General features: G+C 40.4%; 1 protein-coding gene across 5 annotated transcripts in view; it reads left to right on the top strand.

The window, feature by feature from the left end:
- RAB3B (RAB3B, member RAS oncogene family) overlaps positions 1 to 21,878 on the top strand; it is a 57,805-nt gene that overhangs the window by 11,326 nt on the left and 24,601 nt on the right. The gene's annotated exons all lie outside the window — the stretch shown is intronic.

Below are 21,878 nucleotides of genomic sequence, written 5' to 3'. Positions count from 1 at the left end.
ATACTTTATATTAATCCCAGCAATGATATGGTGATAAAAAAGTAGGTTGTTTGGAAACAGAATTTTGGATTAATACAGGTTTTGATTGCTCGTAAGTTTTGTGTGGCTGTATCATGTGTATCCCTGCAGTGTAGCTGAGTAAGTTCTCCTTGTATCACTGTCTTTCTCAACTAGTGGGACTCCTGATATGACCTGAAGGAGCTGCATGTGTTCCCAGGGGTCAGTGTGCTGTTACACTGCGACAAACCCAAGGCGGGTCTGGAGCCCTTTAGCAGCACTTTTTGAGTGAACACTAGTAGGTGAAAAAATTCAGTGAGTGTTCAACGAGTGAACTCTACACGTAGCTTCTATTATCAGCTTATGTCCTCCAAATAAGGTGCTTGTATCTTCCTGCAACTCATGTACCTGCTCAGCAGCATCAGGACAGCTCACTTCATCCATCCAGGATTCCTCAGGCAGAAGACAGAGGCATGCTTCTAACGATCTATGCTGACACAATTTCTTGGTAAATCAAATGGGAAGAGAGCCTGTGCAGGTAATCTGGAGGCTCTGTCTCCTGAAACATCCAGTCATGGCACCTTTTTAGCCTTTTTGAATTACAGAATCTTAACCTAGTTAAAAAAAATAAAGTTCCTGAGCAGCAGAGTGGCAGACCAAGGCCAAGCAATTGTCAGTAGCTCCTGATGTTCCTTTTTAGGGAAAGCAAGTGTTTTCTTTTATTCTTCTTGCTGGCAAGTGACTTAAACCTATGGTGCAAATGCAATTTATCCTGATGGTGCTTAAACTCTTTGTGTCCCAGTGAATTACTCAGTGTGGTTGAAAAACCTAGGCTCAGATTGCTGTGTTTTAAAGTAGCACTGGGCTCCAGCTGGAATTCCGGTTAGCAAGATTCTTCTCTTGTGTTTTTGCATAAAAAGACAAGACCTCAAACAGAAGATGAAGCTAATAATTCTCTTAAACAATTTCAAAGGAGTTAGCTCACTAACTCAAAGTAGCTGCCTCCTTAGTGGTTTCTCCCACAAGTTAAGTTTAAAGTTCAGATTTGAAGGTAAGTTGAAACTGGGTAGTATTTCTATGCAAATCCTGCTCCAGCTAAGAGAATAGTCTTCTAATTGATCTGAATACACTTGATTTAAATGCAATAATTAAAGATTAATTATAAATGTAGTCTTTTAGTCACAATAAATAACCCAAATATGATTACTATCTTGAATAGTCATAATAAATCAGAATCTAAAATGAGGATTACTTTTTTTACTGCAACAATATGATTAATTTTATTTCTGTGTTACTGGGTACAACATACAACAAATTATTTAATAAAAGATCCTTTTCATGTTTCAAAATTCTGGCATTGAAACTAAGGTAGATAACCTGACATGAAGCTGTTTGATTTAATTTAGGGATTAGGTAATCAAAATGTTTGTACTTCAGGCCCCATAAGCAGCTAAAGATGATTTCCATCCAGTCTGTCTGTCTGAATCTTGGAATATGAAATTCTCCAATATGTTGCGTAAAAGCAAGACAGAAAGCACCATGAAATATTGGGTTTTTTTGTCCCCAAAGATACTGGGATTAAAATGAATTAAGTGATGGTCTTAATTAAATTTGTTTGTAGGCTTTGGGGGGAAAAAGGCTTTAATAATGTTAAACTTCTTATGAAAAGACATGTCAGGTGGATTCCTTAGAGACTGGTATCTATAGGACCTGTAGTATTGGAGTTACCAGCAACACTGTTGATTTAAAATTTATTTTCAATAAAAGGTTCATGTAAGTGACAGTTTCCAGAGTGGCTCGTGTTCTTTTCTTCTCTCTTCCTGTGCTCCTTGCATGGATCCCTGATGTGAGTCATGATTTAAAGACCTTAACAAAAACATTAAGTGTGTACCTCAATAAAAACCACAGTATTTGAACTTGTTTACCTCCTGCCTCCTGAAACTAAACTTGTAATTTTAATGTATACTTCAGGGTACATGTACTAGTAGTGGGGACCATTAGGATACCAAAACTATGCGTTCCTGTGTGTAGGAAGGTAGTGTTTTCTTACCAGTCTGTCTTCCAATGACTTGTTTTAAATGATTTACAGCTGCTGGAGTGCCTGTGAGTATGGGACCCCGCAGCTCCACTGAACGCTTTGCTTTGACTTACAACTTTCCGGTTATGTTGACCTTTTTTTTTTTTTTTTTTTTAATTATGCTCCCCCTGAGCTTGGTTTTGAGTCTTACCTGAATCAGGTTTAATGTGAAACTAATGTGAAGCAAAGTGAAGAAGGAAAAGGCACAAGTGTTAAATTAATCACTTCAAATGTGTTTATAAAATCCAGAGAGGAGCACTTCTAGGAACCTCTAATGTTCTCTGCTCTGTGGAGCCAAGTCTCTTTCAGTTCATGGATGCTTGTGGAGACCTTAAATGTATGCAGCTGTGGTAAACTGGAGATGCTCAAGGGCTGTGCACAAATAACCTTGTTTTGTGGCCTACAAATCTCAAGGCAGGGGGAAAGTTACTACTGCAGTGCTGTGATCCATAGAGATCAGTGGGACTTTCTACATTGACTTCTGCCTGTGTTGAACAGAAAAGCAGAATATTTGGATGTAGGACCCCAGCTACAAAGAACTCCTTGGATTTTCTTAAAGCCAAGAAAAATTGGCACGGCTTCAAGTGCCAGGCGGCTGCACGTAAAGACTTAACAGTGTGTCACTGTGTCAGTAAATGTCTTTCTGACCTGTCTCATCACTAATATCTCCAGTAGAAATTGATGAGCGTTTTTTATCTAGAGATGTAGCTTTGCTGTTTGTGCTGAGTCTGATGAAGTCTCTATTTTGTGAATCAGGATTTGACAAGCTGTCAGATGTATTGATCAAAAAAGACTGCTGCTCTGCTTAATTTTGATGTCATTAGTGGGCTTTTTGCTTTCTTGACACTTCAGTCGCCCAAATTGATAATAAAAGAGTCCTTCCAGTTGTGCTAGTGACCTAGCAATCTGGGAAATTATCTCTTGATTTTGGGAGGAATGTGATATAGCAAAGAGATTCATGGTGTTTTTAAGGTAGAAGGATAGCTCTGCTGCTAGAGAACAAAACAGTAAAATGGTCCAGAAATGGATTATGTGAAACATTGTTTTGCAGGTATTTTTGGTGGAGTTTTTTTTTTTTTTTTTAAAAAAGAACTCCAAGGTCAGTTGACTGTGGTTTAATTTCAAGTCTTTTGTGCCTTATTTAGGAATGGTGGCTTTATGTAAATAGAATAAATGGCATTGACTGAGAAAGTTCATTTTGTAGTTGGATGAAGTTTGGTAATTGAAACATTTCTAATGTAAAACATAACTTAAATATGTTAATATATTATGTAGATGTTCTAATTTCTACATAAATGTAATTCCTGAATTAGATATGTTTTATGCCACTGCTATCTGTAATAATGCTTTCATATAAAGCATTTCCCTTACAATATATTTGCAAGAAGCCAATTTATAATATCTCTGTGCATTTGGGTTGTATATGTGGATTATTTCTTTTTTGACCAACAATTTTGTATTCCCAAAGTTGTTAATTACTGAAGGAAAGCTATTATATTTTCAGCTAGGTATGCTTTTTATTATAAATAAACCTCAAAGGTAACATTATTGTTTCCTTAGCAAATGCATACAGTTAATACTCAGTGCAGTGTTCAGGTTGCCTAGCAGCTAGAGAAGGCCACTTTGCCCAGATCCAGATGGAAACAGGGTGAATGAATAAAAGCAATTTGGGTTTTAGGTGAGAGCAATGTACGATTTCTTTTTTCCCTTTTCCCTCGATGCATTTGCGTGTCTATTCGTAAGTAATAATATCTTCAGTGCTGTGCTGCTCAAGAGTTCTGCTGTTAACTGCTGAGGGGCAAATTCTGGTCCTTCATGCCGGCCCAGTCTAGGTTAATTCCATGAGCTCCTTGGATAGTAACAGAAATTTACTGAAGGAAAATCATTGACAGTGTTTAGCCACTTGCACATCACAACGCTTTGCACACCACACAATGCGTGCTTTCTGCAAGGGATTCCATGACACTTTTGTACAGAACCCTACACTGTGGAGTCTCATTTTTGGTGCACTTACCAAACAGAACACATAAACATATATAATTAATAACAAACTTAACTAAACTCAGGGTTTGGCAACTGATGTAGTTGAAACTATTTTCAACCCCCCTTTTAAAAGGCAAATAGAGGTTAAATTTAACTTCAGGTTAAAAGGCGAAAAAGGACGTGATGTTCAGATGGAGACAGTATATTTAGACTGCTGTATGGTTTTTCTTTTAAGATGCTGCTTAGCAAATTTGAACTGCTAGGATGAGTATAGCTTTTTCTTTCCCATTAACAAAAATGTTTCTGTGGCTTAACTGCTGAAACCTGTAGGGGTCTGAGATTATCTGTAGTCAATGTCTGAATCACATGTTACAGCTTTCAGGCACAGCTGGGAAGAAGGCACAAAGCAACATTGCTCGTTTTTGTGGGAAGGATCTTAGAAAACAGAAATATGACAACTGCTAATTATGCTGAGTGGCAGTTACCATTACAAAGCAAAAAAGTGCGAACCAAAATAAAACCCAAGCTCTGTAACCATCCAGAAGGCAAATGTGCAGTGTTTTTTAAAAGATTTTTGTATCATTTGTTGCCTGGATGAGAGGATGTTAACAGTGCAGCTTGCCTCATGGGGAAGGGGTTCAAAGAAGTAATGCTGGTAACTAAGTTCTTTTTTTAATTTAGAGGAGCTAAAATTAGAACACCATCATACTTGATTGTAAATTTTAATGGTAATTGCATACTTAACCAAAAGCTAATTATGCATTTCAGATGAGAGAATCTATCTATTCCCCTGGCATCTCATTCCCATCATGTTTTTGTTAAGTTCCTTATAAGCACTGGCTTTAAACTTGAATGCTTGCACAAAACTTGTTTATTAGAAAAAAAAGACATAGTAAGAGTTCTGTAGTTTAATATACAGATGCAGTAACAATGGATGTCTGTAAAGATCTAATGGACCTGATTCTGCTCAGTAGATTCACAGCTGTTGTGAAATCCTCTGATTTTGTGTTTAGAGAAAGAACTAAAATGGGCAGTCATGATAGTGAAAAGAACAGGTTGATCTCTGTAAAAGAGGCAAGGATTACATCTTATTTGTAGCATTGAGGACTTACTGGGTCCCAGGAATGGAAATCATCAAGGGTGAGTGGATGTAAAGCACCACTTCTGATGTTAAAATACAATGCAGAATATTTGACCAGAGAAGAGATGCAGTAACAGTGTTTGTAATTCAGTTCCAAGGTCTTGGTTATATCTCAAGTAATAATACTTTTTGGGAAGAACTTGGTGCTTATGTCACTCCTAGTAGTCTTTAAAATTAGAGTTGCAAGAGTGATACAAGTGAGAGAAATAAGGACTTAACTAACCACCCAGGGTTTTATTTTTATTCCACTCACTATTGAATTTATTAACAGCCTAAGCTTACGGAGAAGGGCATTCCTGTGTTTGCAGTGAAGCAGGTGACGTGGAAGGGTTATTTCTGTTTATATTTAATCACCTCAATCCCATTGTTATCTCATTATAACTCTACAGTGAAGGCCAAGTTTAGCTTCAGTCTGAAGCTCTGTTACTGCTGGATTTACTCCTGCTTACAATATTGGGTTTGCTCTCACTTTGAAGCTTAGTATCTCTTTTTGTGCAATGTTTTTGCAGTTACTAGATATGTAGAGCATCGCCCTTGTTTTGTGCATTTCAGTAAAATTAAAAAGGTACGATACTGCATTCAGTGGTACCAGGCTTTATCTAAGAGCAGGGTGGAGTGTATTTGTGTTAGTTGATTAAGAGCTGCTGATAGTTCAAAGTTTTGGACCTTTTCTAGAGAAAATGGGCCAATGTTAACCGGTCGTCCAGTAGAGGAAGAGGTGTACATGGGAAATTTCAAGGGAAATTCTTTGATTGATGTAGTAAGCCAGTTAAGCTTTGAAAGGACAAATCAGTTGCTGTTCTCTTGACATTTTGCATTTAATGCATTTTATGCCACAAATTCAGAATATTTGTTATCATGTTATATAAGGTCTTTGATTCATGTGCCTCAAAATGTTTTCCTGTTGTCCTTGTCATATCAGAATCCCCTTTAGTATGATTTTCTTTCACAGTGTTATCTTCTGCATAATGACTAGGTATATTCTATATTTAAATATGCTTGGTTACGCTGTGACCAGTTACGAGATAGTACAGTGGGTGGAATTTATGAGTTCTCATAGTATTTGTCTCAAGTGAGCATGTACTTTAACAGTGTCATAAGTTTTTGGTCAAATGAAAAAAATATAACTATTTGTTGAGCTTATTCACATTTATAATTTTCATGCATTGTGTTGTCTACTGCAGTGTCATGTTTATGCAACACATGAATAGGCTGAATGGCTGATTTTAGAGATAAAAACAGGAACCTGAGACCACAAAAACTGGTTTTAAGATGTGAGAAATTGTACCCTGTAGCACATCTGGAGTGCCCGGGAGTTTAGAAGTAGGTACTTTGTAATTTATTTTCTGTTGTCTAGCTATCTAATGTCATCCTGACTCATTAAACAGCATGAACTAAGCTCCCAGATGTTGAGCACTGATTTTCTGTGTTTCTGTTGGTAAGGCTATTTGCAGTCATGTGGAGGAAAGGTTGTACGAGTATCCCTGAAGCACCTTTTGATTTGTTAGAAAGGTGAGTAAGTGCTGATCCTTCCAGCACAGAGGAAATGATGATGTTGTTCCCTTTGCACAGGGATTTTTTCCTAGGGTTTTTTTTTTACTTTTTATTTTTATTTTTTTAATATTTTTTTCTTTTAATAACCAGGTTCCCAAAATAACCTCTTACCTGGTTATTGTAGTTAAATTGTGCTGAAGCTGCAGTGTAACCACAGTATGCTCAGAGATCCACCTGACTGCTGCGCGTAGTGTTGGAAGGCACCGGCATAGGACTCAGCAGATGTTTATGGGGCTGACAGAAGGAAACACTGGTGAGAGGCACCAGAAACTGGACAAAAATGAAGCATGCTCTCCTGCATTGTGGAGAACTGGGAGGCCTATGGCTTGCTGGTTAGGTTCTCCCATCTGTAGAACAATGTAATGTTTTCCAGGAGACACTGATCTCAACCTAGATTTCTGGTCAGCTGTTCTGGCTACCCAGCAAATACTAATGAGAGTGGTAAAGTGGGAAACGCATAAATCCTGCTTGGGGTTAGATAACATCTTTCAATAGCAGCTTAGCACCTTGCATTTTACAGTCAGAAGCCACTGCAGTCTGAAAGTGTATCCTAGGCATTCTAGTGTATCCTTCTTTGCTTCTGTCATGGCCTGGGCTTTGCTGTGTTGCCAAGATGTTCCTTTTTCCAAATGGAGCTGCCAGTCTCAAGTGTTTTACCTAGTTCAGACATGGCATCCTGTGCTCCTATTGTGCACTTCGATCTTGTTTGAAAAGTCCTCTGTTTTTTGCTAATTCTGCTTCACATGCATTTCTTTGCTAATCATAGATCAGATAGTGCTTACTTTCTAGCACAAATTAGCAGAAACAGGAGGCAGCAGAGTGTTTGAAAATTGGGGGGAGCAGGTATAAGCAGAGCAGATAAACACACTCTGTTATGAGCTGTTGTGCTTTATTAACTGAAATAACTTCATACGGTGTAAGACTCAAGTAATTAAACTTCTGTATTACTTAAAGAAGGCTCAGTGATGGTATTTTCTCAGCTGGATTCAGGCTGGCTAATCACTCTGACAAACCGATACAGACATTTGTACCAGTGCTAGAGGGTAAAGTCACGGAGAGGGAGTGGTGTGTGTGGGTGCGTATGTGCATGTGCTACTGGTGTCTTGTCAGGTGTTACTGTCTCTCTGCTTTTCTTGGAGCCACAGCAATAACATAAAACATACGGGGGATCAGTGCATAGGATGTTTACAAGGCAGGATATTCACCCTGATACTGTCTTTACTTTTGCATGTGCTTATTCAAAGATCCACCTGCTGCTTCCTCTCCTTTGGTCCCTACATCGGTGATAACGCTGTGGCAGCTCTGAAGTTACCGAGTGTTCAAGTGCCATGGTAACTGCATCCCGCTCGGCTGACTGCCAGCAGGCACCGAGCCCTTTCCAGTTCTGAAAGGAAGCAAGTACTCCCAAGTGCCAAATAGTGATAGACTGGCATGAGCCAGCTTTGATAAGTCCATGGGAAGTCCATTTTTTTTGAGAAAAGAAAGAGAAATAACTCCCATCAAACGTGTTTTGGATATTTTTTTTAGCTCTAAAATGGTCTAAACCTGTCCTACATTGTTGAAAGGCTAAAAAATGCATTCCCATTGGAATTACCACCATATACTAAATTGCTTCCTTGCTGTGCATTTTAGCCGCATGCTGCACACGTTTCTGTAAGGCTGTACCGCTTTTCCTATAGTTCTCTCTTGGCTCTGTGTTGTGCACCCTGGCTTGCTCTTGGTGAAATCAAATAGCACTTTTGTGAACACTTCTGCATTTACTGTGAGGATAGTGCTAGCACAGCACTGTCATAACAGAATTTGAAATAATTTGAAATAATGGATTTGTGTGCAAGAATGAACGAGAGCAGCTGGGGAAAAGAGAGGAAGTCAATTTACTTGTTTCATTTTTAGAGGAGAAAAATTTTGCGTATACCATAGCGTGCTGGTGCATCGATTGATGGCATGGAATAACAGCACTGGAAATTTACAGCCAAACAAGGCTCATTTAAGGAATGTATTTTCAAAGTCTCTCTTGCCTAAGAGTGCATTGATGGACCTTAACCTTTATGCTTCTCTTACTCTCTCTCAGCCCTTGCTGGGTTGTCGAACTACCAAAACTGTGAAGAAAATCTCATGTGTATGTGTGTGCAGTTTCTAAAGAGACATTCTTGACTTCTGTTGTTGTTACCAGCTTCAGCTATGATAATGGTGACAGCCCCGCAGAGGTTAACTGAGGCTAAGTGTGGTTTGGGGTGTGTAGTCATGTAACTTCTTGACAGCTTGGTAGATGGTACAGGTGGACAGAATCGACCCTCTCTGGGGTTGTCTCAATTATCATCAGGTACAAACACTTTTGTTTGTTCAGTGTTGCTGTAAAATACAAACTTCTTCAGCTGGAAGTCTTTTCAGCTTGCTCTCTGCTCCCTTTGTAGAGGCGTAGCTGACTAAATAGAAGGCATCAGAGGATTGGGAAACAAGGAAAGAGCTATTTAGGGGCCAGAAGGGATGATTGAACTTCCTTTCTCTAACTACTGCAAACTGCCTCCACTGCAGCGCAGCATGGCAGGGTTTGTTCCATTCCAGTTCCTAATGGGACGACCACAAAGTGTTAGTTTCAGTCCTGCCTTGTGTCTGGTTTATTCCTGTGTTATTTCGAAGGTGCCCAAGGGTGAAAGCTTGTGTTGCATATTGTTGGGGATGTTGTGCTGTTTCAGAAGTAGCTGCTTGAACTGTGGAAACTTGTTCACAATTGCCAGAGAGCAAGTTTTGGCTGTGTGCAGCCACTAGAGAGAGACACTTAAGTGACAATTTAAGGTACAGAAGTTGAAATGTCATTGAGCATTTGGTTTTACAGTGTTTTTTCTCCCATCTCTAATCCCAAAGACATAGTGCTAACAGTTACCAGAAAAGTAAGGACGGTCTTTAAGATGTGGTTCTAGTCTCTTACATTGGTGTAAACTTGGAGGATCTGCAGGATGGGCTTACATCACATGCAGGGTTTAATGCTGCACTAACCTGACCCAGTGCATCCACCTGCTCATCAGTACAGTAAAACACTGAGGGCAGATGCGTTGTCTGAAAGCAAGAAGGTTGTGCTTGGTGCAGCATGGCAGGGGGCTTGCAGCAAGCCTCATTTAGCTTAAGTGCAGCTTCATGCTGACACAGCTGTGCCATGGAGCTAGCTCTTGTCTCTGGTTAAGTGAGGGCCTGTGTAGAGAACGCCACTGCTCAGTGCTGATGTGCCCTAAAGCCAGAGAATGAGTGGAGTGAAAACTGGCACAAAACTAGAGTAGAACTAAAGCAGGACCATGAAATGAAAAACAAAAAATCCCAGTGCCTTTAATGATTATGTTAACTATGGTGGAAAACAACACCAAAGAAGCAGTGCTCTTAAATGCAGCCTTGTAAGCAGCAAGGAGTGGCCCTGAGCAGCAAGCCCAGGAGGGCTGAGTTCTGCAGGGATGGAACTGCTGTTGCAGAAGTGTCAGTCTGCACAAACACCATTTGGATTCCAGCTTTCCTGTGAGGTGGGTGGTGTCTGGGCTTAACACTTCCCAAGATGAGGAAGGTATGCCTTTGGCAAAGCTCTTCAGCCTGTTTTTATACACCCTTCCTCACCAAACCCCCTTCCCAGGTTGTTTGCCTAAGCATGAAACGTGGTGTAAAGCACAGAAAGGACTTGAGTGGGTTGGCTGATTACAGGAACTCTGGGCTTCAGATGAACGGTATTTCTATTCTTATGCTCATTCCAACTGTTGTGCTGTAATTGTGCAACAGCTGAAAATCCATACCTGTTTAAGGCTCCTTATCCTAGCTAAGATGGATCTCTCTTATAAGAATGCCCGTCATCTTGAAAATAGCATGCAGGAAAAGTTGCTACTGTGCAAAAATATTAAATGAGATAAATTTGAGAGAACTGCTTCGACCCCCTGAGTCTTTGGGGATTGGAGGTGTAAAATCAATAATTTCCTTTCACTTGTGTTTTTTAATGATTTATTTAGGGAAAAGCAAACCCTTCCAAGGTTTGGTCATAAGGCTGCATAAATTTCAGCCCCTGGGGATGTACTGGCTACTGTTCTGAGTTGCATATGTCCTGCTCCACAGTAGCATGTTCAAAGCTCTGGCCATCATTCTGAAGTCTGGGACACGTTTGAAATTATTTCAGGTCTCCTGCTAAAATTCTGATGTAATTATGCATAGGAACTACTTACTAGTCTGTCAAGAGACTGCAAGAAATCTAAAGGGGACAAATTCAACAAAAATCATCCACACCATTGTCATGGCAAAACTGTGATTTGAATAATCTTTCCTAAATTGGGAAATGGCCTTGATCTTCCAGATAGTTACTGTTTTAATGGGAAATTTCATCCGATTCAGTGGTACTTCAAGATTCTGGCTGTAACTTAGACAAACAGCATCTTTGCATCACTGCATCGTTGGCTTGAAGTCATGTGGCAGTTCTCCCATCTGCAGTGCAGGCTGTGGAAATCCTCTCCACACAGCTGGGAGACCAGGAAGAGCAGCAGCTCCAGTTGCATATCAAAACCTGGTGTTGCTAAGTGATAGCAAGGTAGTCACCTGCCATACTGTTTACAAAATCCAAGTGCTTAAATAGAAGGAAACAAATAGCTTTATTTTCCACTAACTGTGTACAAGGTTTTTATTCGCTGTGGTACTGAAAGTACCAAACCTGTGCATCCCTTTTACTCCAGCTGGGATCTTCAGAGTTTTAAAGTTTCTGGAATGGCGGCCGTTTATCCTGCCTGAGAATGTGCCCTCCAAAAGTATAATATTATGTTGCCCTACAACTGCAAGACAGTCAGTGCAGTCAGTTTGATCCCTATAGACCTTTTTTCAAGAAACCAACCAAATCAAACCAACCAAACTGCTTTTTATCAGGAAGGTGGAGAAGAGGTGGTGTTTGTTTTCTTGGTAATTATATCAGGATCTCTGCAATGTGACCCTCTTCCCCCTCCCCCCCAGCCTCTTTTTTTTTCTTTCTTTTTAAATATAGTCTACATGTCCAAGAAGCATTGATTTCCTTTTAAAATATATTTTTGGTGAAGGAAGGTGTGAATAAATTCAGGCTATCGTATTTGCTAACTACTCTGGGACTGTTACTAGGAAATACGAGAAGCAGGAGATTTTTCACTTCTAATTTGTCTACTTATTTTGTGGATATAAAAAAAACTGATAAAGATTTCATTGACCTCCTGTCACAGGTGAGTCATGTGTTCTGCTAAAATCCATCTGCTCAAGAAAATATTTGTTCAAAATAGTCTCTAAAAGGGAGATTCTGAATGACTTTTTCAGTCATGACTCATTGGATCTCCATTTTTTAAATTAAAAGATTCCCAGGATGCACTAATTTTAAGATCTTGTCTATTAAATTTTTGATTAATAACAGTAAATGTTAATTTGACAGTGTGTCAAGGCTTGAGGGATTCAATATTACTAGTGATCTCTTTCCAGACAAGGAGGGATAGTTTGTTTTTTACCAGAGCTGGACTTGCACAGATCTAGGTGTGGAATGAGAGTTCACCATCCGAGAGAGTGGAGGCATTGCAGTAGATTGTTTCTCTGTGGGGTGCAGTCAGGAATGCATCCCCCCATCTGCATGGTCTTCCCTTTGTCCAGAGGATGTAGAGCATCATCTGTATTGTATCTGCAGAGGAAGGGACAGGGGTTTGCAGGAGTGAAATCTGTGTTGCCATCAGTGATTACATCCTACTTCCTACTCCCCAGAAATGAGCTCTTTTCAAGTTTTGCACTTCAGCGCAGCACAGCTTGCACTTTGAATTCGGACTTGCAATTTGGAGCTGTTTCCAGCAGGGACTTGAGACTCCAGAGGAGCTTTCTTCCCAAGTCACATACGTGTGTTCTGTGTAAACAAATGTTCTCTGTTGGGAGGCTTCATGCTTTGGTTCTTTGCTTTGGCGTTCCCAAGGTATCACTCAACCCTTGCAGGTTGCTGCAAACCCCTATACATTTAACATCTTTTTTATGACCAGCTTCTTCACTCACAATGGGTAATGAATGGAACAGAAAAATGTTTCTTTGTTTTATTGAGTAATGAAAGAGAAAATTGCACTACTTTAACTGCACAACCCTTGCCAAAAATAGCACTGGACTATATTTTTCTCTAGCTCTTTTTTTCTTTACTATTATCTTACTATATTAAACACAGTCTTTTTTTCCGTTTGGATTTCTTTCTGTCTTTGTGCCCTGAAGCTGCAAACACCAAACTTTGTGAGTCATATAAATGTTCTGAGACATCAAATTAAGTAGAAACTGGAGAATGAGTTCTCAAAAGGTTGTGAATGCTGCTGACGTCAATCTCGGATTGAAATAAGAAAGAATACATAGCTGGTAGATTATGTGAGCATGACTGTAAGGGCACTTATGCTAATTCTGTTGTTGGAGCAGAAATTGTGTTTTTATAAATGAAGGCAATAGTCCCAACTGAAGATTTAACAGGCATTCATCTTAGTAACTAGATGATCTTGAGCTTTCATACTTTACGCTGAAATTTGCCTTCAGCAGATTGAAACGAAATTGCTTGGAAGTGACTAAAAAGAATGGAAGCATGCTTTCTGAACTTGTAATACAATTTAGTTTTCCAGCTCTGTTTTTGCAGAATTCCTCCTTCAAAGTAGCATTGAAAAGTATGGGTTTTCGTTAATGAATGGAAGGCTATGAATCTGTTCAGAGATTTTTCTTGACTCTCTATGGGAGAGCACTGAATTTTTAAAGTAGCAAGAAGTCATGAAAATCAGTATGTCTTAAGAATTATTTTGATAACATGGAATTTACTTTTTAGAAAATAGTTAGCAATACTGGTTTTAAAGTTAAATGCATAGCGATTGCATATCTGTATTGATTTGATGGTGCTATTGAAATTTCCTATAGGTGTAGTGAGAAAAGTGCAAAAAGTGACTAAGGGAAGTGACTTCCACAAAGAAGTCATTTACTATTAGCTTATCAGTGCAGGATGTTTTTATGTGTGTGCATGTTTTGGTGTTAACAAATAATGGCAGTTCAAAGTTGACAGGTAACTGATATATACTTGTTGACTACTTTATCCTACCTCCATTCAGACTGGGAGCCTTCATCTAATTGTTAATTAATAGTGCTGTGATAGCGATCCTGCTGACTCTAGATGTGTTTTGACCGAAGGTGTGTTTTTGCTGGTGAAATAGGAGTTGAAGATGTTTAGCCCTTTGTGAAATCAAACTCTATTTTTGGAGAGTATCTTACAGCAGCAAATACAATGGCATCAAGTTCAGAGAGACCAAAGTGAATTGAAGTGAGCCCATAGGTATTGAAGGAGCAAGGTAATGTGATTGCTGGTTAACTCGATCAGGACAGCAAAGTGAATGCCTCCATCAGGTTATCTGTATTGCTGTGCTCAGGTGCCTTTCTGATGCTGGGAAACGACCTTTTGACAGATTTCTGTGGGAAGTCAGGTTACAGATGGGTGGCATAGCATGTACCTCTGCCTGAAGTATTGCTGTCAAGGCCGGTATGAAAATAAACTAGAAGCATTGCTTCAAATTTAGAGATTAAATACGGGCTGGATTTACCTGCATGTAGCCAGCAGGAGCTCAGTAGGAAAGTAATGAAGAGGAGCTGTCTAGTTGGCTCCTCAGTGCAAAAAGTACTTTTGCTTTGGAGCTGAGAACAGGGCAAGGGAAGAGGTTCTGGCTCTTGGGGTCTGTACACAGTGTTCTGCAAACAGAAATACCAAAGAGCAGCAGCCCCAGGAGCTGGTGCTGCTGCCAGCTGCGGGGGACACCAGAGCGAGCCCTTCCCAGGGCTCAGTCTCCAGCCACAGGGCCCGTCTGGGAGGGGGACAAAACCCCATCTATTTACAGTCCTCCTGCCATTGAAAGAGAGAGGCAGGCCATGATGATAGATAATTTGACTGAAAATTTATCAGCCAGTAGGATATGAGATAACTTGCCTGATTTATGTGATGACAGTGGATTTCTAAGGCTTCTGACCAAGAATTATCAATGAGCATCTTGTAGTCACAACGTACAGTTTTTACCAGTGATGAAGGGACCTTTAAATCACACCTATAGGATGAAGAAAAAGTTTTACATTGAAAGCGTCATGTCATAAAAAGAATCTGTGGAATTTGTCTGATTCTGCATGTTTGGCCATACAGGCAAGGGAGGAGGTGGAGGAGAGGTTTCAGTGTTTCAGTTATGCACAAAATGGTACTCAGTAGGAGGTCCACTACAAGCTGGTTTACTGGTGACTGGTTCTAGGTTAAGAAGATGCTTCCCCTGTTGGTAAAGTTTTACATAACTGTACTGCACTGCAATTTTGTATCTGTTCCAGAAACATCCATTTCTGATTGCTGTTTGGATCAGAAGCTTGTACTGCTTAGGACCAGATGCTTGAAACACTTCAGCTACTGATCTGAGATGGCATGGTGGTTTCTGTACCCTGTGGTGATTTCTCTGCCCCGTGGTGAATAAGCACAGAGGCAGAGAAGCAGTTGTGTCTCCTGAAGCTGCCCGTTTCTGGTTAACTGGCATGAAAATGACTATCTGCTGAACTGGTGCTTATCAGAATTCCTAAACAACTCTTCTGCCTCTGGCAGTGACACTCGATTATGTTTCGCATTTCTAAGCCTCTTAGAGGTTTAGCATTTATGAATCTCTTACAATACTGTTTCCTTGACACAGTTAGTTAGGCATATGACAGTGATCGGTTGAGAGAAAAACAGTCATCTCATCGAGTATAAATTGAACCTTCTAAGGAAAGTGGAGAAGCAAGCAAAGGTTTTCTGCTGTTTGAAATCTAGTTAGAACAGGGCTGTTAAAATAACTGAAATGGATTTAATGTAAAAACAGGCTATATGTGCACTTCCCAGCCAACTTCAGGCAGTCCACTTCAGCTGGTTTTGTTGGCATTTGCAGTAGAGAGGCTGAGGACTGAGTGGACTGTAGGGTGGTTTGGCTGTTGCCTGATCCCTCAGGATGCACGAGCACGCTGGTGGTGTGTGATCTTACACTTGATACTGATTCTGCAGCTAAACTGTGGGATGAAACCCAAACACAGATCTGCAAACGGGGTCCATCCAGCGTTTTCTGGGAATGTGAAGTAGATGGTGTAATAGGGAGGAGGTGACTGTAGTGCTGATAGGGGGGGTGGTTCCTGCAGCCCCACGGCTGCGAGGACTTTCTGCTGGTCCTGCCCAAACGGACCTCCAACAGCAGCTGGAGGAGGTACTGCTCGGCTGATCTGAGTTACCTTTCTGCAGTGGCTTCATGATGAAGGGTCCCAAGCGTTCTTGTAATACAGATGATATTAAGAAGTAGTTGGCATTGTAAGCAGGTGCATTCCAGCTCAGCGTACCTTGAAAATTTGACAGCAGCCAGATGCTTAACTAGGTAGAGTAAGTGATGACTCTAAATACCATCGTCTCAATCTTGCAAATGCTACTGAAACTGAGACTCCAGATACGCCTTGTGAATTGTGATTTCTCAGAGCTCCTGTTTGATCAGAGAGTAAACTCTTGTCTTTAACCCTTGATTGGACGCAACAGAGATAGCACGTGTTGTGATGTGTCACTAATGACCAACTTCAGCAAGTTGGTTAATTGATCCTTTGGAGCTACATAAGGCTGGTTAAAAATAGTTATACAGAGGTTTTCTTGGTATTTTAATGGAAATTGAACCTATGTTGCTGATAGATGTAGCTGCAGAGAAGCTTTCTACAGCAGCACAGTCTTGCTTTGGTATGTTTCAGTCACCATATGGTATACATTTTAACTGAACACATGGAGAATTAATTTGATTTAAGTTGATTGATTTTGATTGCTGACATGAGGACATGCTAATGAGAAACAGTCCAGTATATCTGAAAGACTGTTTCAATTTCTAGCACAGCTGATAACATTATGTTTGTATGACATGCATGAAAAATAGAGGAAAAAATGTTTTGGTCTATTTTGAAAATTTTCTCAGTGGTTGCTCCTTGATGAACAGGAGGAGACACATTATTCTGATTGCAGCTTGACAACATTCTTCTGTCAGTGCCAATGAAGACATGGAATATATCTAGCTAGGTTATATATTCTTCTTTGCCTCAGGAAATTGGTAATCCTGCTAGCTGTAAAAAAACAAACCAACATAAAAACCTGCTAACCTGACAGTAGGATTGGGTTTGGGGGCCCACAGCTTTGCAACCCCATGCTGAGGTGTGTGAAAGACCACCAGCTGCTGGATAGCAGCAGCCTTCAGCTGCCACGCTTTGTGCTGAATCTTAACAGGAAGCAAATTGTTGGGTGCCACATCTCAAAGCTGGAGCTAAAACTTCTTCTTGTCAGCGTTCAGTTACAGGTAGGAGGCCTTCCTGCTCTGTTGTGTGGGTGTAAATCATCCAGGGTCCAAAGTGCTGTTCTTTGTGAAGTAACTAAAAGTGGTAGTAGCTATTCCTCTCGTGTTCCCAAAAGGTCACGTCAACTTATCTATGTTGTGATCCTGCAAATGCTTAATAAACATGCTCCACTCTAAATATACAGGTTAGAACAACCAGCTCCAGTGTTCTTACCCATATGAATATGGTATTAAAATAAAAACCTTTCCAAATGGTCAGTAAATGAAATTGTGTCATAGCAAGTCAGCTGCTCTCCTTATGGGAGACTTGGCTGATGTCTAGGCCCTGAAGTGTTTTCCACCTACCCAGAAATACTTGAGGTAAAAAAAAAGTCAAGAGGGTAAAAAACCTTACATAAAACCAAGAACACTAAATGATAGTCCACCATATAGTCATTGATAGCAACTGATCTGAGTGACTTAAGCAAATAATCACTGTAGACACAGCTGTTGCAGGAGAAGAGTGGGATGTTTTATAGCTATCTCTGCACGATGTTTTTGATACAGCACTTGAGTAATTACACTGCCTGTGCTACCAAGGTGAGCCATACAAATAATATTTATTTAAGTAGACCAGAGCTTCCTGTACTGAGCCGGACCAGGAGGAGGGGAGACCTGTGCTTCTTTTTTTCCCCCAAAGTCCCTCAGTGGGGTCAAGCTTTGTGCTTAGGCAGGAAACGATTCCCCATGGAGAAGAAACTCACAGGTGAGGGAAGCTGGTGAGCACCCACAGATGGCAGAGCTGTAATTGCTTTCTCCCAGGGTGGCTCCAAGGTGAGTACAGTGCTGCTTGTACTGTTGGCAGCACAGCTGGCAGTAATGCCAGTGAAGTTGCTTTGGGGACTCTGGAGTTGAAAAAAAACTCTGGAGTTCTCTTGCCTTTAGGCACTCCTGTGAAGGGTTGCTCTGTAGCTAAGCGTGGTGTTCTCTTTGGGCACAAAATGACACAATGTGACTTTTCTGCTTTCTTTCACTGTATGTTTTGCAGAAGTGATTCATGTGCATAGTTGCTAAGATCAGGAAGAAGTTTCCTGATACTTAATCTGCTCCTGTCAAGCAGCAGGGTGGCATCTCCTCCTGGACGTAGCAGATGACAGCCTTGATAAGTCCATGAGGCAGTTTGTATATCATATTTGGAAGGTATAGCTTGTTAGTTAACACCTGTATTGATGCGGGTGCGTAAGCAGATGGGCAGTGATGGCAAATGAAGTATACTCTTAATGTGCACCTATGAAACCCAATATTTCTCTATGACCAAACCAATCTGTATTTCAATATAAATTAATATCTACTTCCAGATAGGTGTTTCTTATGGAAAAGAAAAAGAAAAAAATAAAAGTATGTCAACTGAATTCCTGTTTTACTTTAGGAAGTACACAAAGGTAGTCCTGGACATGGCTTTGTCATGCCTATGTCTATAGATGTCTGTGTCTCACATGCCCCAAATTCAGGTCATCTCTGCAAGGACAGTTTGGGAAACAAATAGGTCTAGGGCACTGGAAGTGGTCTTAAATAATCAATGGAGGCAGGAAGGTGATTGTATACTTGAGAGGAAAATACTTGCTAGTAAAAGGTCAGTGGAGAGAGAAGGGTCCTTATACTCAGCAGGCTGACTCCTAAAAGGTTCTGACGATGTGCCCTTGTCTTCCTTGCTTTAATACTGTATGACATGCTTTCTCTTCTCATTTTCCAAGCTGCCCCTTTAGCACTGTCCATTTGGAGTGACAGGAGCATGCTTTGTAATTGGCAGGTTTTTGTTGCTGTTGAGGAAGTGAATAAACAGCAGATCAGCTGCTAATCTTGGCTGAGATCAGACAAATCCAGAAAACTCCAGCTTCTACAGCAGCATGCTGGAGAACAAAATCTGGTTCAGATGCTTTGTCAGAAGTTGCCAGATGCATTTTTCCAGTGTAATTATTTCGCTTTCAAATTGTGGAAACTCCAGTGAATTATCAGTAACAAGCTGGTGACTCTGATGAACAAAGGAATTCTGTAAGAATCCTGTGCTGGTTATTGCAGCTTCCCGCAGGAAAGGATGAACGAGTTTGCAGTGGAGAAAGTACAGCTCCATGTTGCCTTTAAAGTATTCAGTTTTGTATTGAAAATGTGAAGCTGGAAGGAACAATGGTACCATGGTAACTTGTGATCTTTTTAGTCTTTCTTACAAGATTGTAAAACTGTTTATCACAGCAATATCAAGTTAATAAAGCACATTCTTTCTGAATTTCTTGTTTTCCCTTTTATTATAATAGTGTGTTTGAAAACTCTCTGATGCTATATACTGCTATTGGAGCTCTGCAATACCTTCAGTACAACAAAGATGCTAATTATGAACATTTTTATTATTGCACCTAGTTGATTTTTTTCCTTCACTTACAGATTTCCTTTGTTTTAACAATCCTATTAAACACCTGAGAATTCTGACCTAAGCACAGTCTAATTGAGACATGATGTGAAGCCTGTAATTTTGTTTTCATTAGATAATTTCATTAATTGTATTTCCATAATTTGCTCCTGAAATCTGAGCATGATGTCTGAGAAATGACTTCTCAGTAACCATGTGGACATAGAGGTGGTGACAGCTCTGCTTCTCCAGAGTGTGGTTATAATTCTCAGTGCAGTCTGTACACAAATCTGCATTACCATGCTATGAAATTGTTCAATGTTCAGACTATGTCACAAGCTGACAAGATGGAAAAGCTCCAAAAGGATACTGCTGCATGCCACAAATGTGTCACAAGGCATCAAATCCTGGCCTGAGTCTCTTGGATGCAGAGCATGAACAAAATGCATCTTCAGCTTTGAATATCTTAAGCTTTACCAGCTTTTTTCACAAGTCTGTGGATGCTGAGTTTGGGCACACCCCTGGATGTGAAAGAAGAAACTCTACACAAAGATTTAAAAAACAACCAAACCGCCCAACAACCAACCCCCCGCCCCCCCAAACACCAGCAGAAGAAGAGGTCTGTGATTACCAAATAAAATAACTGAATGAAGAGTTTTCCTCCTCCATTGAAAATTTAAATAGTGGAATGGGCGCAAGTCCTAGACCCAGTAAGATCAACAGCAGTTATTTTGTCGTGTTAACTATGACAAGGATAATATCACTTTATCTTTAGTTTCTGATGTTCCTTAGGAACTGCAGAAGCAGGGTCTCATTCAAGCTTGAAGGGGAGAGTGCCTGAATACCTGGTCCTACCAATCTCTGGCACAGCTGAAGAATCCTGTCCCTTGTCAAAGGAAACTGCTTGTTTTGTCTTTGCTGAAACAAGCCTTGTAACATCCCTGGATGATCATTGTTACTTAGCTCATCCAAACACAGCTCCCCTTTCTCCTGTGTTTTTAATAAGCCAGACCTCCTATCAACTTTTTGCTGCTCTTTTGGCTTATTTCAGTGTGTCCCTTTTTCTGATGTGTTATGAGGTGCCTCCTTCCCAGTAGTGCAGCCTCTGTGACAGATCCCATTCCCTCGGGAGAAGTCCCAGTGTATTTCTAGTATCATTCCTCCCATTTTCTTTCATGGGCACAGACATGTACCTCTGTGTTTGTGAGGTACACCTTTAATATCTGCTGGTTTTCTTCTTTCACACAACAATGCAGCTTCTTCCATTTTTGAGGTGGCAGAGCAATAGACGTAGCACTGAGGCAAGTGTGGATGAGAGGTGGTTCCTGCAGCTGTCCTCAATAAGCTGTTTTGAAAGATAGGTCGTATGCGGAGGTCAATTATGTTTACATCTCATTTCATGAGGTAGACTGCAACTAGTCTGTTCATTAATTAAAAGAAAGTAAACACGTACCAGAATGTTGCCTGTTCTTATCTAAGAGATTTTATGTAACATTTGCTGTCTGTTGATACGTCTGTCCTAATGAATGCAGGGCTGATTTGATATGATAACGTTAGTGATGTGAAAGGACACTTTTAGATTAGAACAGAGTGTATATTCTTTATCATCTAATACTTACTGGCTGATTGTTTGACTCCAGGAAGCGTACATACTGTGGATGAAACTTGAAGCATATTTATTTATGCCCCACTTGATGAGGATAACTAGAATCTGGGAAATTTTTAGTCACTAGGCATCAGGAAGGTTAGCACAAAGCGCTGCTCAGCTGTGGCAGAGACACTTTGTTGAGGATTAGATCTTAGGATTCCCTTCTCTCAGCTGCAGGTGTTGGCAGAAGAGCTCTGATGCTACCACGTATCTGCCAAAAAGGCCTGGCTATGGTTGTCTGAGGTCTATGAGTTTGTAAGGCAGGATGCATTTGACCTCACACGTGTGCTTTGTCATTGTGCAGTGAGTGCTGGGAGGACAGGGATGAAGTCTTCTGCTTTCCCTTCAGGCTTCATACAAAGAACTAGCAAAAGGAGACACCTAAGCAAAGAGATCAGGATATTGTTGTGGCTGTCTCTGTTTTTCAACTGACTCGCAAGATGAAAAACTTCGGTTAAGGGAAATTACTTTCCCTTTGGTACGCTGGATGGAGAAAGAAGACCTGGGTGCCACTGAGGAGAGAAGCTGTCTTTTTTCCTTTCAGCTTTTGTATTAATTTTATTAATGCTTTAAATGGGATACATTTTGTTCTCTGGACTCTTCTTCTGAGACGTGATTGTAGTATGCATATACTAGTGAAACAGAAACGGTTTCCTGCAAGACCAGAAATCATTCTGCTCTGCAGAAAGTCCAGATACTGTCACTGCCTGAATCATGGTATAAAGCATTAGGGTGAGGTCCAGAGAGCCAACGCCAAAGCT

This window comes from Falco naumanni, chromosome 11 (genome assembly GCF_017639655.2).
Source record: "Falco naumanni isolate bFalNau1 chromosome 11, bFalNau1.pat, whole genome shotgun sequence".
Classification (NCBI taxonomy): Eukaryota; Metazoa; Chordata; class Aves; order Falconiformes; family Falconidae; genus Falco; species Falco naumanni.
The sequence above is the reverse complement of the archived record's forward strand: the minus strand, read 5'-3'. Positions and strand labels throughout refer to the sequence as shown.